Source organism: Furipterus horrens, unplaced genomic scaffold, assembly GCF_987537825.1.
Source record: "Furipterus horrens unplaced genomic scaffold, mFurHor1.1.pri manual_scaffold_5, whole genome shotgun sequence".
In the NCBI taxonomy this organism is placed as follows: Eukaryota; Metazoa; Chordata; class Mammalia; order Chiroptera; family Furipteridae; genus Furipterus; species Furipterus horrens.
The window spans coordinates 78,903,659-78,917,774 of NW_028327175.1; the positions used below are offsets into that span (position 1 = coordinate 78,903,659).

The 14,116-nt window shown below is 38.5% G+C and overlaps 1 pseudogene; it reads right to left on the bottom strand.

Annotated features, from left to right (window-relative positions):
- Nucleotides 1-13,011: 13,011 nt before the first annotated feature.
- On the bottom strand, nucleotides 13,012-13,281 carry LOC150008833 (ragulator complex protein LAMTOR5 pseudogene; annotated as a pseudogene).
- Between the last annotated feature and the right edge of the window lie 835 nt (nucleotides 13,282-14,116).

Here is a 14,116-nt window from a genome sequence, read left to right on the forward strand (position 1 = left end):
CTGTGAGATCCAAGAAACCAATAATTTTTTTTTTCAGATGGCCAATTATGACTAGTTGCTGAAGCAGACCAGAGATGCTTTCTTGACAAAGTGCCTAATGCAGTAGATGCCCATGAAGAAATGTGGCTTGGCAAGCAGTCTAAGGGCTTCCAAAGCTTATTGTGCCCTTCTTTGGCTGAAAATGTAAACGGGGTATAGGGATTTGGGGCTGAAAATGTAAACGGGGTATAGGGATTTGGGGCTGCCGCTCTCCCTCCGACTAAATGTTTAAGGAAACTTGACTTTCTTCAGGGAAATTCTGGCCTGGGGTGGTGGAGTGCCAGTAATAAACTCATGCATTCCTTATTTCTTTAACCAGAATCAGTTTTTAAAAATTAAAAAAATGTTTTGTCCTGGCTGAGTTGTTCAGTTATTTGGAGTGTCGTCCTGTGCACCAAAATGTTATGGGTTTGATCTCTGGTCAGGGCATATAGGGAGGCAGCTGATTGATCTTTCTTTCTCACATTGATGCTTTTTCCTCTCTCTCTCTTTCCCTTCTTCTCTCTCTAAAATCAATAAACATATCCTCAGGTGAAGATTTTTAAAAATTTTAAATGTTTTTTTAATCTTTTGGACACTTTTAACATTGTATCTGTATTATTTAGATGGGACTTCTACATTATATGTTATTCTGTTTTTGTTTTACACTAGATTAGATAATTATAGAGGATAGAGTCTCCATCTGAAGTATCTTTCATCTCCTGTTCTGCTAAGCATGGAGGTGTCTTATACATGAAGTTTTTCAATAAACACTGCTTAATGAATGGACACATCCCTGACCAACTCTGGGCCTTTTACACCCTGGAACTTTCCCTATAACTGTGGTTGCAGAAGTAATGTCTGCTCCCAATTTCTCTTCCTCCTTGATGAGGTGGGTAATGTGCATGAGACTTCTTTTTCATGCCTGCCATCTCCTTACTGGTTTATTCTTCCAGGATTTGTTCAGGGTGGGGCAAACGTAGGCTTATAGTTGTTCATTTGGAATATAATACAATAATTAATAAATAATAATACAATAGTAAACACTGTGTTTCATGTACTCACAACTGTAGACCTACTTTTACCCCACCCCATATAGTGAAGAAAAATCTCAAGACTCTTCCAAACCTGGAACTGAGTGCACATCAATTTTCTCATTTCTAAGTTTAGACAGTAAAAAAAAAATTTTTTTTACTGCTTAGACAGTACAAAGTATGCATATTATATTTCTAGTGAGTATGCTTAATGGGAAATATAACTGCCCTTAGGTTTTTATTTTTTATTGCTTTTCTATTACAGTTGTCCCATTTTTTCCCCCTTTGATCTCCCCTGGCTGACCCACCGCCCCCCTCTCCCACAGTCAATCCTCATTTAGTTGTCTATGTCCATAGATAGGTCATTTATACTAGTTCCTTGACTGGACACTTCCCCTTCTTTCCCCCCTTTTCCCTCCCCCTTCCCCTCTGGTCACTGTCAGTCTGTTCCTTGTTTACATGTCTCTGGTTCTATTTTGCTTGCTTGTTTGTTTTTATTCATTAGTTTCCTGTATTAGGTGAGATCATATGGTATTTGTCTTTCTCTGCCTGGCTTATTTCACTTAGCATAATACTCTTCTGTTCCATCCATGTTGTCACAAAAGGCACGAATTCCTTCTTTCTTTCTGCTGCATAGTATTCCATTGTGTAAATGTACCACAATTTTTTAATCCACTCATCTACAGATGGGCACTTAGGCTGTTTCCAGTACTTGACTATTGTGAATAGCGCTACTATGAATGTAGGGGTGCATAGGTTCTTTTGAATTGGTATTTCAGTATTCTTTGGGTATAATCCTAGCAATGGAATTGGTGGATCAAAATGCATTTCCATTTTTTAGCTTTTCAGGAAAATTTCATACTGTTTTCCATAGTGGCTGCACCAGTCTGCATTCCCACCAACAGTGCACTAGGGTTCCCTTTTCTCCACATCCTCATCAGCACTCACTTGTTTGTTGATTTGTTGATGATGGCCATTCTGACAGGTGTGAGGTAGTATCTCATTGTGGTTTTAACTTAACTGCCCTTAGTTATTCATGACCCTGAAACTAGTCAAAATTTTTGTTTGTTTTTCAATAATCTTGTGAGAACAATGAACTGTTTTTAGTTTTTCTAAAGCTACTATCAACGTTCTACCCATAAAATTCAAAATATTGTAGAACCATTATTTTTTGGCAGTTTTTCTGTGAAACAGATTTAAGGGCAATATTCTGAAGGCCAGTTTTATTAATTTGATTCTTAAGAAAACTTAATTTTGGCTTTGTAAATAAGTCTTGGGTTAAAATACATAATCCTCCCAAATTCTATGTGTATTCTGTGTGCACTTCCATCTAAGATCAAAGTCATTTGATCACATCTTTACTATGTAATTCTAAAATATAATTTTAGTAAGTTATTCCAATACAGACAGAATAGGAGGAGTTTGAGGAGATGACAGAGGTAGAGCTGAAGACCAGAATGGATAAACTTGCTACCAAAGAGAGTGAAGTGAAGAGAAAGTTTAAGGTGGAGGAGAAGGGGAAAACAAAGAAAGAACAGGAGGAAGGATGATTGTATAGAGACTGATTCTGACTGTGTGTTTTAGCTTTCTAGCAAGAGTAAGATATGTTATCTGGGAGAGGGAAGGAGGGAATTTGCCCATGTTAGGTAACCACTGGGATGTGCAGTGTGAATGGAGCAAAGAGGCTGTGTCTAGAGCTTAGCCAGAAAGGAACTGGCTCCTCTCAGGTACCTGGGCACTAAAAATGGTCCAGAACCATTGAAAGTCTTTACTCTTTAAGTGTAAGCAAGGCTTAAATTACTCTATTCTAATCATTTTATAAGCCAGGGCACATAAAATTTCCAAGGAATATATATGCATCTTTAAAGATGAGCTCATGTTTAAAAATTACAAATTACATAAGTAAGTGAGATCCAGTAAAAGAAACCAACAAAATAATTAGTGTTCTAAGACCCATACATTTTAAATAAAAAAGAATGAATAAAATAATAATAGGAAAAATAATAGATAACACAATAAAAGAAAATAATAATATGCAAAAGGATAAGTGAATAAGAAAGAACCAAAAAGATGTTTAAAAATTAAAAAAAAAAATACAATCCTTGAATTTAAAAACATGAGAGATGAGTAAATAGATGATTAGGTATAGAAGAACAATTAGTCAAACTAATATTAAAGAAAACCCCTAGGGCTGTCTGACAGAGATAATAAAATGGAAATGTTAGAGAGCAGTTAATAGGGAAAGATCATATAAAGGAGCGTAAAATACACAAGAAAGAATGGAGAAGGTGTAATATTTGAAGGGATAAGAATTTTTTTTAATTGAAAAGAGATGTAAGTTCTCAGATTAAGAAGAATCACAATGCATTCAGAAAAGAATTTTAGAAACCTCTTTATATATAGTTATCTAGTATTATCATTCTCTTCATCACAAACCTCACATTTTAATATACCCATGATAATGTAGGTAATGTACCCATGAATAAAATATGGACTAAAATAACCTCTATAGTTGGGGAGTTTACAGTCACTGTCGTCATTATATTCACAATCATCCTCAGTGTCATCAGCAATAACACATATCAAGGATCAGAAACCAAACTATGCATTTTAGGCCAATTACTTCATTTACTATTGAAGTCCTATTTTATAGCTTTGCTAGACTAACTGAGAGATGACATCCTATACATCTTTTTTTAAATAAAATAAGGAAACTGAAATTAATTTTGCAGTAAAACCTTTTCTCACATTCTATAATGAAAATATTTTATAAATATATCTAATGTAATTCAAATGAATGACCAACACAATTAGTTTAATTTATTAAATAATTTAGTAAACAGTTATTGTATATCAGCTTATTATAGTTTATTGTATATCAGTATAACTTAAGACTTAGTGGCTCAAAACAACATTAATTTATTTACTCAATTCTATAGACTGGCCATTTGGGCTCAACATAAGACAATCCATTTCTGCTTCACATGGTGATGGCTCACATGTGCATTTGAGCTTTGGCTGGGATGTCTGGGGTAGCTGGGATGGTTGGCACATTAGAGACCTCACTCTGAATGTTTTCACATTCTCCAAGGAGCTGTTTGGGCTTTTTCATGGCGGTGGAAGAGTTCCCAATAAGCAAGCACATTTAGGCCTTCGTTGCATTATGTTTGCTAATGATTCATTGACCAAAGCAAGTCACACAGCCAAGCTCTGAGAAGAGAGAGAGACAGAGAGGGAGATAAAGAGAGAGAGAGAAAGAGAGAGAGAGAGAGACAGAGAGAGAGAGACAGAGAGAGACAGAGAGAGAAATAGAAATACCCAATGGGCATGGATACAGGAAGACATAATTCATTGGGTTTTTTTTAATAACAGTTTATTTCAAGGATAATTAAAAATTTAGCTGGAGTTGAAATCTCAACCAAAACTTGTGTGAAAAAAAACTTTTGAATTTTACTATCCCTTTAAGATTATCAATCTTAGTTGTTTCTTAGATCATGATAGTCTATCTGAAGTATTCTCCAAGGGAGTTTAGTCTAGATGGAAAACCTACCTGAATTCTTTATGTAAAAGTAGGTTTCCATTAAAACAACTTCTAAAAATCTGCCCATTTTAGCTGAGTGATTCTTCAGAGAGCTTGCCTTTGAGACTGTGAATTATTGCTTCCATGGAAGGATCAAGTGACTAACCTTCCCTTCATATCTCACTGCCACAAGCAAAGAATCTCTTGACCTCTTTAGAAACTGGAAGAAAGATGATGCCTTCTAGTACTTTGGACAGTTTAGCCTGCAAGAATATAATTAATCATTACTTTCTGGGCCAGCTCCTGAAACAGTTCCTTTATCATCATCCATCTTTTTCTAAACAAGATCTTTAAATTCCACTTTGTTAAAGAAAAAATAATGTGGCTGCTTTTTGTGGGGGTGGGATAAGAGTTTTGGGAGGGCATAATTTTCTTTTCTTTTTAGAAAGAGGTTTTAAAACATTTATAGGTATATTTTTAAAGTCCCAGGTTTCTGAGGGTACCCGTGTCTTTGGAAAATTATCACTTGTACAGACTGTAGTGGACATTTGCTGCAGACACTATTGTCCTTTTTTTCTTCCCCCACACCCAGATTTCCATGTAGAAATTTGTGTGTTTCATGGAAAGCTGACTCTACCTCTAGCTTCAGAGCTAGGACCAGAGATTGCAGCCTAACTCTCAGTGAATTTGAGGCCATCGGCCCTGGTTCAAATGTAGGCAGGTAACCTAAACTGTTATTATCAGATTGAATTTGTGGGAATGTCAGGACAGTTATACTTTCTTTTCTGCAAGATGTATAAGAAGAAGCATGTAGCCCGTGGAGCTGATAGCTGTCTCTCTCAGGACCACAAACAGGGCCAGCACTAATGGAAGAAAACCATGCTGGAGGCAGAGAAGCAAGAGAGGAAGAGATCAGGCCCAAGGTGATGTCAAGGAACTGCTGAAGCAAGCTTTATCTGAGCAACTTTTCAGTTACTTGAGCTAATAAATTACCTTTTGTTTAACCTAGTTTGAATTAGGCTATATTATTTGCCACCTGAATCATTCTAACTAATAACCTCATAGAGAAGCTGAAATTCTCATTTTGTAAAATCCCTTGAAAGCCATAGGGTGAGGATGAGGATACTTTTAAAGGACAATAATGAATGAATGAGATAATGATTATAACCTAGAGAAGAACTTTGTCTAACTTTGTTACCAGCAGAGCCTTGTATAAGAAGGACCTCAACAGATGACATTTAATTGTGCAGAAACCAGTGATGAAAAACATACAGAAGTGGAACTATGCTCTCTTCTCCAATGATAAGGACCATTTTTGCCTGGGACCAGTTTTTCTTGGTATTCTTTTTACATGCAGAGTCATTTGTATTAAAATTAATTTAACATTAATTTAAATTAAAATTAATTTAGAATTAATTTGTATTAAAATTTTATTGCACACCTACAATGTACCAGATGCTTGAAATACAGAGTGTCATCATTGTCATCTATATTCAAAAATTCAAAAATCAGTGAGAAGAGGATGGAAGAGATCCAGTAAATTAATTAAAACTCAATGTAGCAAACCTATACAAAGGTAGAGAAGACAATTGATGGAACAATCAATTCCACTTGTAGTCTAGTACAGTGGTTCCCAAATGCAAACCCATAGCTATTTTTTGTTTTTCTGTGGCAAAATGATAAAATTAATAACAGCCAAATAGGTGAAATTTTTATAAAACCAAATTCATAAAATTGAAAAACTACCGTGTATTCTGAGATAACATTCTTCCCTTTTTTGGCTCTGACTTAGTTTATGTATTATAATAGGTATATATTTATGTGGCCTTACTTGGGATAAAAATGGACAATCCTAGATTAGGGCTCCTTATTTTTTTAGTATTAATAATGTCTGTATTATAAAACCTTGGTAATCACTTGTCTAGGATATAGTTGGAGTAGACTTTCAGTAAAGGTTATTCTGTAATGGATCTTGGAGGATATATACAATTTTAATAGGCATAGTAAAGAAGCAGGGGGCTCAGCATCAGCCCCCTGGTATGAGATGGCAAGGCCGGTTTGAGGAATGGCATCCATTCTGGCATATTTTAAGAGGAGAGTACATGCAGAGAGTGGTAAGCACTGCAGTTGAAATAATTGGCTTGGTCCAAGTATTAAAAGGCCTTGAATGTCATACTGAAGAACTGAGATTTGATCTAATAGGTGGTTGGAGCCACTGAAACATTTTAAAGTGGGGAAGTAACATGTTCAGATATGTGATTTTGAAGAATAATAAAAGTAATAAGAAGATGTGTTTATTTCTTTGACAGTTACATTTTCAGTGGATCTAAAAATAGAAGCTACTTTTTAAATATGAAGAATAAAACTGGTAAAAGGGCTCTGATATGTATCAGCAGAAGGAATGGGTCAGTGATTCGTACAAAAATATGAATCACAAACTTGGCCATTATAGGTTATTTTCCAACAGTCTCTCTGTCTCTCCCTCCACACACACACATATGCACACGCACACACACGCACACGCGCGCACATGCACACACATGCACACGCACACACATGCACTCGCGCACACACACGCACACACACACACACACCAGTGATTTCAGAGCACATCCCTTATTCCAGCAGTTCCCTTTCTTTCATTTTATTGTAGAGTTAGGAACAGTTTCTTGCCTGATTTGTTGCCTTGAACAAATGTCTGTTAGTTTTCACAGAAGCTATACTGTATTTTTCCAAAGGAGCATCTTGGGAAACTTTGGAAGACATCTTGCCGCTATTATGAGGAGACTGAGAAAAACAAGCTTGAAGAGTCTCGGTCTCTCTAAGGAGACACTATTTGGATTAGGATATAGTTGTTAGTTCATTTTCCCCATCCTAAATGAAAATAAAATCAAAGAGCCAGCAAATTGCCATTGTACCCACATTTAAACATTGGATTAAAATGAGGCCTAATCTAGTGGAAAGAGAATGCTTTATTGTTGTGTCATAGAGCAGGGAAGGGGTCCCCAAAGTCTCCACAGCTCATGGTTTTGGGGTGGGGAAGGAGAAATACAGCTTTCAAGGTACTTTGCATATCTATGGCAAGCTGAAGCTAGGGCTGGTAAAAGGATGGATGATACTGTTTAAGATACTTTGCATATTAATGACAAGAAGATAGCCGAAAAAAAAGGAGCCAGCCGTAAGGAAGAGGGCCATGCTATTTGAAAGGATGAAGAAGGGCTCCTGTGTGCCATGAGAAGAAACACAATGGAAGAAGCATGTTAGAGGAGCATGATGGAGCAGCAGGTTGGAGCAGCCATGAGAGGAGAAGTAGCTTTGCAGTTCCGAGTCAGGGTCTGGCCATGCAGCCTGGGCTAGTAAGAAAGCAGGCGTGCTGCTGCTTTGGTCGTGCCTCTTCCAGTTGACTCTGAAGCCTCCAAGAACTCTGCCTTGCAGACCCGGACTCTAACTGGGTTCTTGAAACTCAGGACATGCAGAGAGGACATTCTTAGAACTTGTCCCTTTCCTGGACTTTACCATGATCCAGTATAACACAGCACATGCTTTTCTGGACTATTATATATGGAGGCTGATGACAATGTACTCCAGATCCTAAAGGGGAGAGCTGACAGATAAGGGATGGGGAACTATTGGGTTTGGGGTTGGCTTATAGCCATCTGGGGAGCAAAGGAAGTGCTGGGTTTTGTGGGAGAACAGGGCTCCAAGCTGAAGTGCTCCCAGCCCTCCCCAGGTTAGAATATTGTAAATAAAAACCTGTTTTTTTTCAACACTAATTGTTGGATCTTACACCAAGGCACCACATGAACAGGCCCCCCATTGCTGAGTAACAGCTTGAGAGAATGTTGTTGGAGTTCCAGGTCCTGGCTTATTAGCTATATGATCTTGGCCAAACATTTTAACCTCTTTGTTTTTCAGTTTGTTTAGGTGTCTACTCAATCTCATAAAATTGCTCGGAGGTTTAAATAAAATGATATACAGTATTCCCTCACTTATCGCAGGTATTACGTTCTAGACCCACCCCCCAACGAAGTAGGAACCTTACATTTATTCTGCACTATTTAACCTATGTAACTTTAACAACATACATATACAGTACTGCAAAATTCCATGATATAGCAAAAAATCTATGATAAATAATTAAATATAATATTTTTAAAAATTCCGCGATACAGTGAGGCTGTGATAAGTGAATCACGATATAGAGAGGGACTATGTAAATAAAGTCCAGTTCCTGGCTCATCATAGATGATTATAGACTGGCAATTGACTTCTCACAGGTGAGAATGACAGATCATTATCATTTTGCATTTATAGGGTCCAGGCAAGAGGGTAAATGGAGGCCTATATACCACATGTCTAAATCCTTAAAGGTTGCAAAACTAACACACATATAAATAAATTTGTTATATGCTTCTAGATTGGCAAATATACCCTCAGAATGAAAAGTTCAAAATTACATCAAAGCAACAGTTCATAACAAATAAATGTGGATAGTGCAAGTCCCAACTAATTTCATGTTTGCCAAGACAGTGATTTCTTCTGAAAGATTCATTGGCCATGGCCCCTGGGCTGTGGAAGGAGGAAAGGAAGGGAAGGGATTTCTCTTTGACTTACTGTGCAGCCCATTCTCACTCCTATATCCTCCCTGACTTTCTCTCCCTCTTTATGTAGAAGAGGCCCCTTTATCCCTCCTAAGGATGGACTGTTCGCTCATCTATAACCTCCACCCTTTCCCCACCATCAGCTACTTTGTGAGGGTCAAAATGTCACAGCTTCAAGATTTTTCTTCCCTGCCCTATTCTTATTCAAATTACCTCGTGCTGAAAATTGCCATCAACACCTCCACCCCCACTAGCATTTCCCTTTTAAGTTTCTCAAAGTAATACCATTTATGCAAAATAAAACTTTATATTGTTGACTTAAAAAAAATAGCCAGATATTTCTCCAGCAATATGGATTTATTCGGGACTAACAAAGAATTGCAATTTGGACATGCAGTCTAATGGTAAAACCATGCACAAGTTCAGAGAACAAAGGGGAGGAACTTTATTTTATAGAGGAAAGCAGGAGTTCAGAGGGGTTTGTAAACGAAGCCTGATAGAGGAAACTGTGTAGTGGCTTTTCATTGGCCGAGTTGTAACAGTCTTTCATCAGGGGAGAGGTTGCTGTGCAAAGAGAAGGTCCTTCTTTTTCCTGCTGGTGTAGTACATACAGTAGAGCAATGTTCTCCAGCTGGAGATGCAAAGTAGGGCTCTTTTTGTTTGGGGTAATTGATGAGTGGCAGTTGTCAGAACATGGGGGCAGTTAGAGTGCACACCTGGACTTTTGGTATATGCTAATCAACCTGGCCCTGGACTTAGCTGATCCCAAAGGATATGCTGATGGACTTAGCTGTTCCTAAAGGATCTGCTGATGGACTAAGGGATAGTCTGAACCATTTCCCAGGGGAAATGATAATGGACCTAGCCTGTTACGTTAACTAACTTGGTGTCCGTGTGTGCGTGCGCGTGCCTTGTGTGTGGGGAGCAATGAGATGTAAATGAACTACTGAATATGTTAATAAGCAAACTCACCCTCACCGAAATGTGTGGTTTACAAGTATAAAAAAGGTGCCTGCACAAGAGCGGGTAGGATTCCTACGGGCCCACGAGGAGGACTGGGAGTCCCCAGTCCCCAGTCCCTGTTTCCTGTTTCCTGTTCCCTGTTCGTGGTTCCCTTGCTCCCCACCCATCTTACTCCTATGGACCCTTGAATCAGTACAGGAGTTGCCTCTCTCCTCCCCACCCTTCCCTTTTTTCCCTCAGTAAACCCATTGTCTGATCCCACAGTGGTCTCTGGGTGATTTCTCAGAGCAGGGCTGGCCTGACAGTAGTGTGTGAGAGCTCCCCCTATAGACCCATCCAACTCCAATATAGATGAGGTTTCTGTTTATTAATCTTCACAATATAAAAAAATGTCGATTTTATAAAAATGAGAATAAAAAAGCCTAAGGCATGATTAAGTCAACTCTCAGCATCTGAAATTCAAACAACAGCATATCATTTTGTGGTGGGCAACCCAGGTGTGGTCACTGAATTCTTATCTCTTCAGTCAACCAACTATAGTCTCCAGTACTGCTTCTTGCTATTACAACATTCTCAGTGCCCTTGATCCTTCACAGTTCCATGGCACATGTGGGCCAGATTTTCACTCTGCTGGGGAATCACCCAGTTCTCCCATGAGGACTCTGCAAGGGATCTGCCATTCCTGCCTCAAAAAGAAAGTCAGTTTGAAGATCTAGGTTTTGCAAGGTGTGTGGGCCTCAGGTCTTTGGCTCAGAGCGCTCCCCTTCTCATTTGCTGGTTTTAAAATGATAATAAAAGTTGCTTTTGATTTCTACTCTTCCTCTCTCCTTCCCACTTTTGTACTTTGCTCATTAAAATAAAACTAGAATGACTTGTTGAACCGAAGTATGAGCCCACTGATTTAGACCAAGAATCGCTTATGGTTTTGAACAGTGATATCCAAGGTTGAGTGGGTAAGAGAATACGTACATTGAGCTGTAAAGAGAAAGTTAGATATGTCTATTTACTTGTATCTTATTCTTAATTTTAAAATGTTCTGTATTTTTATAATAATCATATTACAGCAGTCCCTCTATATCACGGTTCACTTATCGTGGCCTCACTGTATTGTGGGATTTTTAAAAATATTATATTTAATTATTTATTGTGGATTTTTCACTAACTATATTGCGGGATTTTCTTGTACTGTATACATCTGTTGTTAAAGTTATGTAGGTTTAAGAGTGTAGAATATGTTTAAGAACATAAGTAGTGTTTATAAAAGTGTGGGAAAGGTTAATAAGGGACTGGGAATGGTTTATAAGTGTGTGGGAAGGGTTTATAAAGCCTTAAAATATTTATAAATACTAAAATAAATGATAAATGTAAGGTTCCTACTTCGCAGATTTTCACCTATCGTGGGGGGGGGGAGAGTCTAGAATGTAATACCCACAATAAGTGAGGGAATACTGTACACTAAACTATTTTAACTAAATGTACAAGCTAAAATTATTTGGAGATCACAGCTTTAAGAAGACATTTGTTTGCTCAGACCCTCAGGACCCTATGGCACTGATTGTACCACTGAGGAAAAATCTTTCAGTTTTCCATAAGCTTTTTTTGGATGATTTGTACTTTTTGGGAAGGTGGGAAGGATTTACCTGATTGCTGCAAAACACTTAATGGCTTGTTTGTTATTGTCTAAAATGTAAACTCTTAGTTCTAGAACATTTCCTCTTGATTTTGCAATGTTTCTCAATTGAGAGGTAGCTGGTAGAGTTTTGGGAGGAACAATTCTGCCTGGTGTAATACTTTCTGGGTATCACCAGAGGGTTAGAAACCCTGACCTCCTCCCTCTAAAAAATATGAGGGCTTATGCATTCTTGGCAATAACTCCAAATTCCCCCAAGATTTCCTCAGACCCCTAAGGAAAGGTCATTGCCCACCCATCTAAGGGCAATTCTCCTTGAAACTTTGCTGGCCCTTTCTGGACTTCTTGCAACCACATGATCTCCCCACACCTCCAACATGATGCCATCCCCGACTGTACCAACCCACAAAGATCTCTCCCTCCTAGGAATGTACAGTGTCTTGTATTTGAAAGATATATATTTAAGCTTGTGAAATTTATCATATTGTCTTATGTTATTACCTAGTATGCATGTGTTTTATAAACTCTTATATTTCTATATATTATTTTCCCAGTTAGTGTATAAACTGGGAGATGTGAAAGGTGAGGGAAGGGAAAGAAAAGGGCTTCACAGTGTTTTCCATTCTGATCAATGCCTCCTTCTAAATAGCTTTCTAGCTTAAAAGGTTTCTAGCATAGATTCTAGGAAAGCTTAGAATAATTGGCTCTCAGCAGTTTAGGAAGTTCAGTAGAAATTTCATGGATTGAGAGCTTTACCTTTCCACTGCTGAGCTGAGTTTAGCTATGGGCCATTTTGGTTGTGTGAGCTTCAATAAATGTATCAGGTAAATGAATTAAAAGTTTTAGCAACCAACCACTTGTGAGAACTTGATTGAAACAGCTTCCTTCCCTCAGTATAATAATTGGAAAATTTTCATTTCTTCATAGCAAGAGAGAAAAGAATGTTCTTTCCCAGAATGTCTATGTCTTTTGTCCCCTCCATCCAGATTTATTGAAGATAACAGAATTCTATACAGTATACCAAGTGACCTGGATCTGCTGCTTCAAAACATAATCCTTTTTTACTAATATTTTGATAAGCTAGTTCATAGCATCAAAAAACAGCTTACTCTAAAATTAATACAAAGTGCTTACATGCACATTAAATAAACGGCCAAACTACTGAAACTTTAGTAGTCTGTAAAGTAAGTAACAAAGGTAGGGTCATGTCCCTATAACAGGCCCCTGGAGAACTGATATGAAATGTTACGAGGCCATCTTGTGTACGCCACTGTTGACGCCATCATGTCTTGATCCTATATTCCTGTTACCTGATTTTAGATGCACCACAGGAGTATAGGTAGGGTCTGAGGTTAGCTTAGTTGCCTGCTGGGCTAGAACAGATCACCCCAGCATGCTCATCTGACAGGGCCCCATGGTGGCCCAGATTAAGTCCTTGTGAATCATGCCCAGGACACCAGCCATGGATGGATTCTTCACTGTGTCTGCCCAGTGCTGCTCCAAGGTCATCTCCATCCCACCAGCTGTCCACGCTGATGCATGACCCCTTGGTGCATCGCTTTCTTCTCCGCCATAGTCCTCCAGCACTCCCCAATGTCTATGTCTTCACATTAAATATCACCCAGGATTTTGGTAGCACTTTTGCTAACACCGAAAGCTCTTTTTCTTAATTTAGTAAAGTGAGGAGAAAGGCAGTGAAGTTTTGTTCCCCCCCAGGGACATTTTGAAGGAACCTGGCCTTGCTTCGAATGACTTCCCTACACCTTCATGCTTGTTACTTTGAGTCTAATAGGCAATTAAATTTGCATGGGGGAAGACCTAAGAGAGCTTCTGGTTGAAAGAACAGAAATGCCAGGAAACACTTAATAAGTTGTCAGTGTGTAAATCACCACAGACCAGGCGTTGTGAGCTTGTTAAGCTTATAGCAGAATCAGTAAGAATTGCTGAGTTAAGGGGACCTAGCACCTGTGTCTGTCTGAGAGGCAAGGGCATGAATTGATAAAGGTGACGTAACGGAGCAGCAGGGTTCTGGTCCCCACTGTGCCAGTACTGGGAACCAGAATATGCCCCCACGAAATATACCATTTGGCATTAGGATTATTTTGGCCTATGGGCAAATGAAAATCCCCAGATGCAGAAGGACATCTTACTGGATTTTCTGTTATTTGACTAAGAGCAGAAACTTCTGAGAATGGGAACTGCCATAAATCTCCTTCTCACAGTCTATCGCCCCTGATAGCTGACAACCTTTTCCCTTGTCTTGTCACTTCTCTGCAAATAAATTGTTCTTTTGTTAAGATGCTAATAAGCCCAAGTTCTAACCACCCCTTCAGTTGCTCATGTCTGTTGT